Source organism: Vulpes lagopus, chromosome 1 (assembly GCF_018345385.1).
Source record: "Vulpes lagopus strain Blue_001 chromosome 1, ASM1834538v1, whole genome shotgun sequence".
Lineage (NCBI taxonomy): Eukaryota > Metazoa > Chordata > Mammalia > Carnivora > Canidae > Vulpes > Vulpes lagopus.
Window position 1 is genome coordinate 101,193,959 of NC_054824.1, and position 13,917 is coordinate 101,207,875.

Sequence of the window (13,917 nt, forward strand, 5' to 3'; positions counted from 1 at the left end):
CTCTAAACCATTGAGCCACCCAGGAATCCCTTCATTTCAAATTTTATAATACCACCCAAAGTAGATGCTAAATGAGAAATGAGTACATGTTTACGATTGCATTATTTTATTTTAATAAAAACACATTTGTTTTAATTTGGAAATATTGGAGGACATATTTTCAGTGCACAGTTTGATTAAAAGAGAAGCTATAGCCAATTCACTATAGTGATTATGGTTAGCTGGTGGTCTTAGGTGGTGGGTGTTACTTACCGAGAGAAATCAAATAGAGATCACTTTATTAAAATTGCATATTTTCTATTTTATATGGTCATCAATACCCATCAACTTTTCATAAGACTCAAATTTTCAATCATGATGCTTTCCCTATTTTGAATATCTTCCAACAAAGACCAAATGGAGATTTCAATAGTGCTGGCATTGAAAGGTTTCACAGAGGAGTGCCTTGGTGACTCAATGGGTCTAACCCTAACCTTTCAGCTCAGGTCAGGATCCCAGGGTCCTGGGATCCAGCCCTGCGTTGGGCTCCCTGCTCTGTGGAGAGCCTGCTTCTCCCTCTGCCTCCCCCTGCCACTCCCTCTACTTATGCACTCTCTCTCTCTCTCTCTCTTTGCCAAATGAATAAATACAATCTTTTAAAAAACCCAATATGGTATCACAGAATTCTAAGTCGATTTCTTAAGCCCTTGGCCAGTAATGATTTGAATAATATTCTTTTTTTAAATTTTAATAATATTCTATATGCTTTTCTTTTGCAATTATTTTTGTTTACATTGCATTTTGATTCATGATGATTTCTTAATCACATCCTTAGTCCAGAGAAATTTGGTACCCATTTGTTTTTTTGTTAATTTGCATGAAAACTCTATGGCTTTTTCTTTTCTTTCTCCAAAGGCAGACGCTCAACCACTGAGCCACCCAGGTGTCCTTCAGGTCTTTAAATATAACTTACATCTCTATCTGAATGGCTAAGACAATTTTTCGTGGCCAGACAAGGTGTTTTACATTCACTTCTATTTTGAGTAGGCGTGATGTTTCAGGCATGTGCTCCCTCAATGAAACAAATACTCTTCCCTCTGATTACTTCTCTTACTGTTCTCAAATATGCCTTCTTCCCAAAAGTTTCACAGTTAGAATAGTGGTATTAATTTACTTCTAGATGTCTGAGAGATGTGTTCCCGTTTACGTATACTATGAGCAACCACTTGTATGCTAAATGCATTTTTACATAACCTGTTTTAGTAAAAAACACCAAGTGCTCACTTCAGCAGCACATATATTAAAATTGGAGTGATACACAGAAGATTAGCATGGCCCCTGCACAAGGAGACACACAAATTCATGAAGTCTTCCATTTTTTTGCACATTATCATCAAGAAAAATGACAACAAAAAACAATTCCATTCCCTTAAACTAACCATTACTATAAAAATATATGTGAGGATTAACAATTAGCAATTAGTAAAAGATTATGCCTTTCAAAATAGCTAGTGTGTTTGGTGACATTAATTTATAAAGTTCTCTATAACATTTCATGAGCTTAGGGTGGCCTACATGATATTAAAATGGTTATTTATTTCAACTACTGATATGATCATGTAAGGTTTCAAAAACATATACTATTCCTTTAAGGAAGATTGTGTTGGGGGGTCAATAAGGATTCAGGTAATTAAAAGGCAATATGAGTTAGATGGTTATTATTGCTAAAGGGCCATAGAAAAAAATCTTTTAAAAAATCATTGAAAGAGGTTTATCCCACCTACTGAAGGAATTTTTCACTTATGTGATATTTTATGTAAGGCAATTAGTTCAGATTTTGTAAAGAAATTAGAAATGGAAAGAACAGAAATAAAAATTTGTTGAATTTATGTTTTATAATAACTCTTGGAAAAAAGGTTAAAATAGAACTTGAATTGGCTAAAAAAATAGATTTTTCTGAAACTGCTGTCCCTTTGGTAATAACTTGTGGGTTATTTCTAGGGGGTAGAGTGGTTATATAATAAATCCATTAACTGTTGAATAATGAAATTATTAGATAATAAAAAATGTCAACTCTGTAAAAGATTTAGTTATTAGAAGTAAATTTGTAGACTATGGATAAAGGCATTTTGTTCTCACATGGAAATATTATGGTGCTATTTTTACTCTCTATATTTTATCTCAATATCAAACTGAATTTTTTTATTAAATAGCAATCACTAAAAGCAATTTTAGCTGTCTAATAGATGATTTCAGGAAGGTCAAGTTAAAAAATGAAGACAGTTCTCCTTGAAGTGGTTTTATTCCAGAGAATTTTAAATCAAATTAGATTATTTAGAGTGGACGACAATAGAATGACATTCAATGCCATTCCCAGGTAACTTTCAAAGAGATTATAATTCAACATTTTAGTCAACATAACAAATGCACTTTCATTGGTTCTCTTGATCTAGGTATCGTACATCGAGCAGCAAAAGTAACCGTTTATCTTCATTTTGAGTATATAAATGCCAAGACTTAGAAATACTCTATTTATAGTTTTAGGACAAGGTTGAATGCACTTATCACACTTCATTGGTTGCACATTTTATACTTAGAAAAAGTGTTAAGAGTCTTTTTTATTGATTCGCAGGCTAAGCAATTTCATTTTTTGTTTTCATACTTTGACCTACAACCCTAGGATCCATTAGGGTACTACAATAGCAAGGTGTAGACACATCAACTACAAAGAAATAGAACTAAAATGACACTGTCTCCAGCAAGGGATGCATTAAGAGACTTGAGAATTCAAACGTAGAAAAGGCAATTTTTTCCTGCTGGGAAGTGGAGTCCTCAAGAGAGCCATTTCAGACTGAAGAACATGATATGAAAATCAATAAAGGCCCTATTGTGCTACTGATGTGTCCGGGAAGTGTCATTTTATATCTTGCTAGTGGATATCTGAAGCAAGTTAGAGCTACTTTGCTCGTAGTAATTGGATGAATCCTCTTTCATCAGTGGTCTATTTTGCCGCTCAAAGTAAAAGTAAAATATACTGCGGGGTCCAGTTTGAAATGAGATATCATGAAAACGAATTAATATGGAAACCGTTAAGTCCTTTTGCAGACGTGAAAAAGAAATCAGTGATCAGTGATCACTTTTGAAAATCCTATAATTAACACATGAATTTAGACAGATAACTGTAAATACTGGGCCAATTGGCAGGAAACTGGTCAGGGAACTAGCATATCAGCTGACGGGGGAGAGAGATTTAAAAGGCATCATTGAGAATATCAGAATGATTTGCAGACACTAAATAGCTGATTGGAAGATTTAATTTGGTAAATGTGTACTGCATTAAAACTAGAAGGGTTATGTGCTCGGAAATAATCTAGATATTACTTCCTGGAATTTTTATTGCTTGTGCTACTAAATATTATTTTTCCCCAGATCACCATAATAAAAAGTTTGAGAATTTTATGGTTTCCCCAAAAATCATTTGTCAATTGTCTCACTATTTCCCCCAAAGTATATTTATCCTATGGAAAAATATTATTATTTTTTGTTTGTTTGCTACTAGAAGATGTTTGAAAGCGACTATGTCAGGTAAGAGCAGCTATTCAAATTTGAGGTTTCTATTTAGATCCTACACTTTTCATCCTTTTTCAAATTTGTTTTATTCCACAAAGCATTTGTAATGGCTAACACTCTTAAATTTGCATACTATACTCAGAAATTTTAAAACTTCTCAGTTTGAATGTTTACTTAAATCAAATGAGCTTCGTTGTTTATTGGTTAGTGGAAAACTCTAGGAGTCAGAATTCATTAACTTATGTATTAGTTCAGCAAGCAATTTGTGGCCGATAACTAGTCATAATGTAAAATAAAGAGCTTTTCATAAATGAATGAATAAATTGAATTGACAATTAAGAAGCAATCATTTATATGTATGGAGTCATGTGTAAAATACGGGCACCTATCAAATAATGACCTGGGCCCGTGGGGGACTCAGTCAGTTAAGCATCTGCCTTCAGCTCAGGTCATGATCCTGGGGTCTGGGTCTGGGGATCCAGCCCCCATGCGGCTCCCTGCTCAGCCGGGAGTCTGCTTCTCCCCTTCCTCTCCCCCTCCTCAGAGTTCTCACTCGCTGATTCTCTCTTTCAAATTAATAATAATAATAATAATAATAATAATAATAATAATAAATCTTAGAAAACAACAATTACCCCAAAGGCAAAAATGGTCACAATTAGGGGAAGTGGAAATAAAAGGCACCAAAGATGTTTTAATTGAGAAACAGATGAAATTAAGGATGCAAGTATCTTTTGCAAACAAAGGTGGTAATAACTGGGCATTACTGCCCTGCCTGAGTGGAAGAAGAGGAGGAAGGAATTCTGCACGAGCTCTCTTACTCTTGGGAGCCCTCACCTGCACATTTCAGCATCTGAAAATTCCACGGATCCCCCTACACCTGTAACATCTTTTATTAATTCCAGATATATATTCTTTCAAAAGAGCTTTTTAAAACAAAATGTTTTTTTGAGAAGCCATGGGCTCATATTATGAAAAAAATGTATTTTATCAATTCTAAGATGTACATTTTGTCTCATTTTGTTATCTGTGAAATTGGAATCCATTCTACAATCAATGGCAATTTAGCACTATGTAATAGTCGAGCTAGCAGTTTATTTATTTTTTTGAATAGCAACACAAAATCATGATTTGACATAACTTAAACCACCTTGGGCATGATATATGGAATCTGATTATATACAGGGCAATTAAAACCAGTGAACGGGGCAGCCCGGGGGTCTCAGCGGTTTAGCGCTGCCTTTGGCCCAGGGCATGATCCTGGAGACCCAGGATCGAGTCCCACATCGGGCTCCCTGCATGGAGCCTGCTTCTTCCTCTGCCTGTGTCTCTGCCTCTCTCTCTCTCCCTCTGTCTCATGAATAAATAAATAAATAAATCTTTAAAAAAAATAATAGATAAATAAAAATCTTAAAAACAAACAAAAAAGTGAACAGCCATATTTACACTATGGTTGAAATAGGAGTTATAATTTATGAAAATAACAGGAAATCGAGTTTAGACTCCTGTATTGGTTCTATTACAAATTTCTTCCTCTTTTCCTCTTGCTGGTCCTGAATATTTTGTCTCCATTTCTTAAAATTATCAACATGGGAAAAATGGTTTTCCTATATACGTGGTCCCCCATCCTCTCTATCCTCCACTGGTGATAGCTATATTTCTAAAATAAAAGTTTGAACATGCTATTTTCTTCATTAAAATTTCTCAATCCCTCTATACCTTCAGGATAAATTTCCAGCCCGAAAAATGACGTGCAGCATCCATTATGATCAGAACCTCATTTTCCCTGTCTTTCATTTCTCTCCTTTCCATATCCACCCTTGTCTATCTTTACAAAATAATTTGCATGGGGCCCCTGGGTGGCCCAGTGGTTGAGCGCCTGCTCGGCTCAGGTCATGACCCCGGGGTCCCAGGATCGAGTCCCACATCGGGCTCCCCGCAGGGAAGCTGCTTCTTCCTCTTCCTGTGTCTCTGCCTCTCTCTCTGTGTCTCTCATGAATACATATATAAAATCTTTAATAATAGTAATAATAATAATAATAATTTGCATATCCTCATTTGTGAAACTTCCATGTGATTGCACATATTGTTTTCTTAATAGGCATACTGTCTTGCACAATTATTAAATATAGTATTAAGACCTTTCATAAATGAATAAGTAAATTGAATTGACAAACAGGGATTGGCCATTTATATGTATCAGAAACATCAATCTCATTACTTATGACATTTCTAAAAATGTTGATTTCACTTGTGCAGATATTTTAAAAATCACACTTCAACTATTTTTTACTACTAAATGTATTTGTACATCTATGTTCACACACATACACAAAAACCCCTCAGAGGGGATCCCTGGGTGGCCCAGCAGTTTGGTGCCTACCTTTGGCCCAGGGCGCGATCCTGGAGACCCGAGATCGAATCCCACATCGGGCTCCGGGTGCATGGAGCCTGCTTCTTCCTCTGCCTATGTCTCTGCCTCTCTCTCTCTCTCTCTCTCTCTCTCTGTGTATGTGTGTGTGACTATCATAAATAAATAAAAATTAAAAAAAAAACCCTCAGAATGTTTCATTCTCTAACACCAAAAATGTACTTTATTCTGATCTCTACTGGGCAGCCCAGTAGAATCGAGTCCAACATCAGGCTCCCTGCGTGAAGCCTGCTTCTTCCCTCTTCCTGTGTCTCTGCCTCTCCCTCTCTGTGTCTCATGAATAAATAAATAAAATCTTAAAAAAAATAGCCAATGTTGCATTACCTGTTTATATCTGTTTTATGCACCAGTATGATTTTAGTGCTAGGTTTTGATGAGATGAATAAAATATTTTACTTCAAGGTTCTTAATTTCTATTTCTCTGTCTTCCACTAGACTATGAGCTCCAAACTAACAGAAGCCAAGTGTAATTTCTTTGCAGTTGCATTTCCGACTTCCAGGCAACTCTTTGATTGCCTGAATAAAACTATGTCTAGCTTTGGCACATTCTAAACCATCAGGCTGTTATTTAAGTAACAAACATATTCTGTAGCTGATAGCTTTAAGACATTAACAATTATTTGAAATGTGCTCAATGCTGGCAAGGAGAGTCAAGGAGATTTTTGTTTAATCACTACTTAGTAAAAAAAAAATATTTTAAAAGAAATAAGTAAACTGATTTTGAATGAGAAAAATCAGATTTTCTTTTTATTATATGAAAATAATTTGTGAAACAGAATGATTAATACTGAGAAAAGTCTATCTTCCTTGTATTTGGATTTAACCCAGAGTTGTTTTATAGCTTCAGGAAATCCTATCACCAGGTCTAAACTCTATTTCCTGTTTTTGATTTGAGTCACCAATAAAATATACCTGTATCGACTACACTTGGATTTGTACTTTCGGGGTGATTCCACAGGTAGGTTATGAACCATTAGTATTTCACTAATAATGTGATCCAACAGTTACATGTTGAGCTACATATAATTTTACCAAAATTAATTTTAATTTTTATTATATAAAAAAGCCTTATGCATATGCATCTACATTTATATTTTTTAAATGTGAACTATAGATGTATTATGTTTGAATTAGTGGAGAGAGTGTTTCACAATATTTGTTACTAAAATCCAAAAAAACAAAAAACAAAAAAGGTATTAGTTTCAGCACGTGAGATCTACCGAACTAGACTTCGAAGTTGTAGGTGGCTTTGAGAGCATAACAGTAAGAAATTCACATTGTAAATTTAATTTTGCTGGGTAGCTGTACTGAAATTTTAATTCTGGAATGGAGCTTCTCAGTAAAACTACACAGGTGTGAATAATAAGTATTCTCTAAAATCAAAAATGCCCTTTCAATTTAAGTAAGTTTTCTCCCATCCCTCTCCTATTTTTCTCCACCCCTCCTCCATTATTTGAACACCTGTTTATATATATACTAATCCCACATCATATTTAATACAGACTTGTGTTTCATGGATATTAGTGGGGATTCTGTGAGTTTACATTAAAGCCCATTCCTCTGAAAACTTCTTGTGATTATTTCCAATATGGGAGTGTTTTAGTTTTATTAATTAGCTTCAGATTCAAATACAAAACTCCTGGAAAGAGGATGTTTCTGTAATTGAAGTATAGCCGACACGTAATATTACATTAGTTCAGGTGTACAACATAGTGATCGACAAGTCCATACGTTATGTTACGCTCAGCACAAGTGTAGCAGCCGTCTGTCACCGTACAAGGCTATCACAGTATCATTAATTATGTTTCCTATGCTGTCCCTTTTATCCCCAGGGCTTATTAATTCCATAACTTGGAGCTTGTATCTTCCACCCTTCTTCACCCTTTTTGCCCATGCCTCCTCCCTGGAAACCATCAATTTGTCCTCTGTGTTTAGGGGTCTCTTTCTGCCTTTTCTTTATGCATTTCTTCATCTGTTTTATTTTCCTTTTAGATTCCACATGAGTGAAATCATATGGTATTTGTCTTTCCCTTCCTGTCTTATTTCACTTAACATTATACCCATCTAGGTCCATCTATGTTGTTGCAAAGATCTCATCCTTGTTCAATGGCTAAGTAATAGAACACTTTTTAATCAAATGTTTAGGATGTACTCTTTTGTCCACCTGCTATCTCATTTGGGGGAGATTTGCTTCTTTGTAAGTAGTTTTTGAAAGCAGGTTTTTTGGTTTGTTTGTTTTATTAAATACTTTCCCCTTTCATTGAGATGTTTGCACTTTGTGCTAGCATTATGGGGGCACTCAATTCCTATCTACTACATTAGGAATTTTCTCTTTCCTTCTGTTTCTAGTTAAAATTTAGAGTTTTATGTTTTTCAAGGCAGCTGTGGCTTCTGACATACTCTGGCCCCTGCGTTTCATTTTCTTCTTTATGTTTGGTACCTTATAATTTTAGGTAACTTAGTAGCCCATCTGTGGGAGTAAAATGTAAGTTTTAATTTACAACAGGTGTTTTTGCTGTTGTTGTTTGTTCTTTGTATAATGTCAAATTGGCTAAATTACCAATAACCCAGTGTCAACAGCTACATCTTCTACTCCAAAAGCCCTGTTTCACATGATTGGTGCAGATGTGTGCAATATTGACCCCATATTAGATAGACTTCTCTAGATCTGGCTTTCAGATATTACATGTGTTATTCTTCTGTCCATTTTAATAGATAACTCTGACCTTGAACTAGCCACATATTTTTGACTAATGAATATTTTATACTCACTATCTTTTTCTATAGCTTCAAATCTATATTTGAGATGTTTTCCAAAATAGCAAAATCTCATGTGTTCTACTCTCGACTTTTCTTGACATTCCTGATGTTTTAAAAGCCAAGACTAATTTTGCTCAGGCTGGTTATTCATTTGACCAACTTTAGTGCTAAAAGGTGAGAAATTGACAGTTTTTTTAAAAAAAGAAGGCATATCTAGGAATATGGTTTTTTGTTTGTTTTGTCTTTTTTTTTTTACCTTTCAAAAGATTAAATCATTACTGAATTTTTCAACTCACTATTGGATTCTCTGTGACAAAGGAAGGTTATGATTTCATTTGTTCTATAAACAGCAAAGACAATGTGTTTGAAGTGGAAGAAGTAGGTCTAAAATGTTGCAACCCAAAAGATGGAAGTTTTAAAAAACAACATAATAATTATGATAACAAACACTTAAATACCTGATATTATTCCAAACACTTTCCACATATTAACAATTTAATTCTCAAAATAACCCTGTGAGGCAGACATATTATTATAACCACAGTTTTTATTTATTTATTTATTTATTTATTTATTTATTTATTTTTTTTATAACCACAGTTTTTAAATAAGGTGTGGCCCAGTGAGGTTCAGATGGTTCACCAATTGTCCCAGAGCTATTAAATTATGGCTTTGAGCACAAGTTTCAGACTCACTCTTATGTCTATAATAGTACATGAAAATGGTTACTTTTACCTATCTAAGACAAAAGACAAATTGAAGAAGGTGAGACATCCATTTGTAAAATTTGCCAATAAGCTGGACCTTAAAGAAAGGGTAACTGGGGGGCGCCTGGGTGGCTCAGATGTTTAAGTAGCTGCCTTCGGCTCAAGTCATGATCCTGGAGTCTCAAGATCAAGCCCTGAGTCGGAGTCCCTGCTCAGGGGGGCGTCTGCTTCTCCCTCTGTTCCTCCTCCAACCCTGTACATGCTCTCTCTCCCCCTCTCTCTCACACACACACTTTCTCTCTCAAATAAATAAATAAAATCTTAAAAAAAAAAAAAGAAAGGGTAGTCAGTGTGCTATAATGAAGAAAAAATAAACTAGGTCTCCACAAATAGCTAGATACAAATCCCAGACTTTATATTTGCCAACAATGTTGCTTTCTTGGATGATTTATTTAGTCTCATTGACCATGAATTTCATGTTCTATACAATGAATACAACTATAACAACTCTTCAGTCTCTTGTGAGGACTAAAGGTTAAGGAACAAGCCCTATACCATAAATGTTAATTTTTCTTTTAATTTTTGACTTTTAAGTGTCACCAATAAATCAGTATTTTTTAGATGAGGGAAGTTTTGGGGCAGATAGTAATTATATAAAGCTCAAAATAACCACTACATGATCTAGAGCACTAAGACTAGTCTGGATATTTAGAAAAATGTCCTACAGGAGACATTTCTGATATGACTCAATGTAATGTCGCTTTCCTGTTCAGTGCATCTTCACTTTCCTTCTGGAAAGCAATCTACCAATATGAATGCTTAAAAATTTTGTGTCTCTTTAGCAGAATAATTTCACATCTGGAAATCAAGCTGGAGGCAATGATCCTAAACATGCGTGGGAATTTGTGAAGTTCATTATCGTTTTAATGATAATAAGTAAACAACTTAAATACTGACTACAAGTAGACAAATTAAATAGATGATGATATTTTTTTTAAAAAGAATAGACGATAATATTTAATATAATATGCGTGAAAACATTTCTGAAAGATTAGGTATCTTGTTACTCTAAGTAACAATCTTTAACTTATGGGGGCATTGTTCTTAGAAGTGTAAAGAACTAAAAAAATGAAACACTAGAAAAGTCTGGAGGAAAAAGCAAATCTTGTTGGTGAGAATTAAAAAGAAAAGTTGCAGGCACCTAGGTGGCTCAGGTCATGATCCCAGGGTCCTGAGATCAAGTCCTGCATCAGGGAGCCTACTTCTCCCTCTGCCTGTGTCTCTGCCTCTCTCTGTGTCCCTCATGAATAAATAAATAAAATATTAAAAAAAAGGAAAGTTGCTAAACTGGTGATCATATTTCTTCTGCTATTATTAATCTTCATATAGACTGATCTAAAGTGAATTGCTGTTGTTGCTCAGAGCCAGAAAACATCATTCCAATGCCTCTTGTATATAGGACCATTACACCTACTTAGACTAAAACTTGTACTTGATAAAAAAATTTGGGCAGCCCTGGTGGCCCAGCGGTTTAGCGCCACCTTTGGCCTGGGGTGTGATCATGGAGATCTGTGATCCAATCCCACATCAGGCTCCCTGCATGGAGCCTGCTTTTCCCTCTGCCTGTGTCTCTGCCTCTCTGTCTCTGTCTGTCATGAATGGATGAATAAAATCTTTAAAAAAAAAAAGTATCAGTAGTTCATACTTCCCCTCATGAATGTGATTTTCCTGAATTAAAACACTATCTGTTTAGTTCTAAAATCTAAGTTTGTTTTATTTACATAATATTTTATGATATTTTAATCCAATTTATGACTTTTGATCTACTCATAATATTAAGATGGTTTGACATTCATTTTGCTTTATTTTACTTGAAAAGTCTCTTTTGAAAAATTTTCCCTACTATACTGTTGTTGATACTATTTCTGGATTTCTCTCAGACCTTCAAAAACCCCTTGTCAGCTTACAGTATTCCAGAAGAGCAAAGTGCTGTGGGTTGCACATCTAAAATAAACTGGTTCTGTACTATTTCGCAAAGCAATTACTATGACTTAGAGTTGCTTGGAATTAGCCGTGAAAGACTGTCTTGGCTTTATGTGCCACTGACAGTTGTATACCGAAGATTTGCAGATTCTGGAAACATAAATAAATTATTCAATTGGGATTACAGGAGTGCCTATAATTAGACTCCGGAAAAGGACCTAGAACAGATTTGTTTTCCCTCATGTAACAAACATTGTAGTGATTGCAATGCATCCAGCATAATGCAATCCAAATGAGATACAAAGTTAAATGTATATGACACGTCTTAGATCTGTATTTGACAAGAAAAGAGAGGAACATATACACATATACACAACGAGAGGAAATATAATACTAATAATGACTATGAGAACTTTCCTTTCAGCTTGCTATTGCTTTCATTCTCTCTGTGACTCTCCTGAAAATATTTTCCAATCATTATGTTCATATTTATCACCCCAGTTCATTTTTCATCAAAAGTATAGTTATTATATATCCAGTTATGCCATCCTGAAGTAATACCAGGAGATGTTAAGGGCGTAAACTCCACTCTCCCACCAGTATTCATGAAATGATCATAATGATCATTAATACAATTAGGTACTAGTCAAACATATTGACAGAACAAAATATCCCCCAATAGAGAAGCATATGGAAAGAGAAGAAACATAATTTCTTTAGGCTTTTGTTTAGATGAAAGAAAAGAAAAAGCTGACACTAATTAAGAAAAGAAACATCTTATTGAGTCTCTCAAAGAATTATAAAAGCAAGAGAACCAAGTTCTAGGTTAAATTTTTAGAAATAATGTACAAAATCTTGTATAGAAATTGCCTTAGGAAATTTTACTGCATTAGCCCCACCAAACATCAGAAAACAATATTTGTTGTCCATTAATGACACTTTTATGCTGAGAAATTGAGTTTGTAAACACAGAATTTCCTGAAAGTTAGATGCATTTGCTGTCAGATTCACATGCAAAAGGTTTCAAGTCTGTTCTTCCCTGGAAGTCTTGCATGAATGTATCATATAAATGGAGCCTACATAATATGCTAACATTCTAACTGAAACAGAGTAGGGAAATATATATATATATTTAATTCTGGTTTCTACATTGAGAGTAGATCTAAACAAATTTGGTTTTAAAAAGTATCAGGGAAAAAAGAAAAGGAAAGTCTGGGGGGAAAGTTGTAAATTTCCAAATTTCCAAATATGACTAGAGTGTTCAAAGATTGCAAGACAGTTAGAAATCCTGTCTATCATAATATTATCTGGTTTTCTTTAAATCAAAATTATTAAATCCATCCTTTAAAGCCATTTATAAAGGATTACTCAATAATTTTAAAGAATAAAATCATCAAAATTCACTATATCTTTTTTTTAATTAATTAAGACTACCTCCCTTGTGGTATAATACTTCACTAGTTCTACCTCAATAGGTGACATTTTATTTAAATAATCCAAAATAAAACTAGCTCTCAGTGTTTTCTGAGTATTAATAAGTCTACTTAAATTTGTCCTGTCCATATAGTTTGACATAGAGTGTTTCTGTTCATATCAAATACCAAGTTCAGGTAAATCTATGCAACATGAGAAATAATTAAAATTGAATAAAAATTATAATACTTGATATTTTATAATTTATCTTTAGTACATCAACTTATTTGTGCATTTCATTAAGAAAGGAAAAAAGAGATCCAAAAAACATCAGCTAATAAGACATTGGCCCTATGAAATCCAAGCTTAAAATATTAATTAATGATTCAAAATATTTGAAAAAGAATTGTTTGCAGATTTATTCTAGGAAACAGGAAGAAGACCTAAAATATATCAAGTATTCAATAAAAGGGAATGTGAGAGAATCAAGTTTTTGATACTTGAGGTAGTCAAACTACAAAATTAAAGTTAAAATAGTCATTTGATGGACTTTACAGACTAAGAAAAGTAAATGCTGATAACGCAAATTTAAAGAAAAAAAGACTTCAGCCATATTATATTGCTGAATTCCGGCTCTGTATAATGAAAGGCAAATTTGACAAATGAATTCCAGAAATCAGAGACTAAATATGAATAAATATAACTAAAGAGATTAATTATATACTCAATCTTTGATTCAATCAACAAACTTAGATTGAGCATGTGTTATTTGCCCTGAAACATTATAAGTATTTTGAATAAAAAACAAAATGGAAGATGCCAAATTCCCCTCCTGGTGGAGCTAACATTCCTGGAATAGACCAAAAAAGAAAAAAAAAAAAAAGAAAAAGAAAAAAAGAAAGAAAGAAAGAAAGAAAGAAACTAACTGAATATGTGATGTAAATCCAGGTGGTAGTAAGTGCTATGAAAAGAAATAAAGTATATAAAGAAGACCAAGAATAGTAAGTGATTACTTAATAAAGTTATGATGATCAGGGAATACTTCAAGGAAAACACCTATAAAAGAGAATGAAT

The 13,917-nt window shown here is 34.0% G+C and overlaps 1 non-coding gene across 1 annotated transcript; it reads left to right on the top strand.

Moving 5' to 3' along the window:
- The first annotated feature begins 1,255 nt into the window (after window positions 1-1,255).
- On the top strand, window positions 1,256-1,361 carry LOC121474802. Its single transcript, XR_005983532.1, has one exon. It is a non-coding gene; the product is annotated as a U6 spliceosomal RNA (small nuclear RNA).
- The last annotated feature ends 12,556 nt before the right edge of the window (window positions 1,362-13,917 follow it).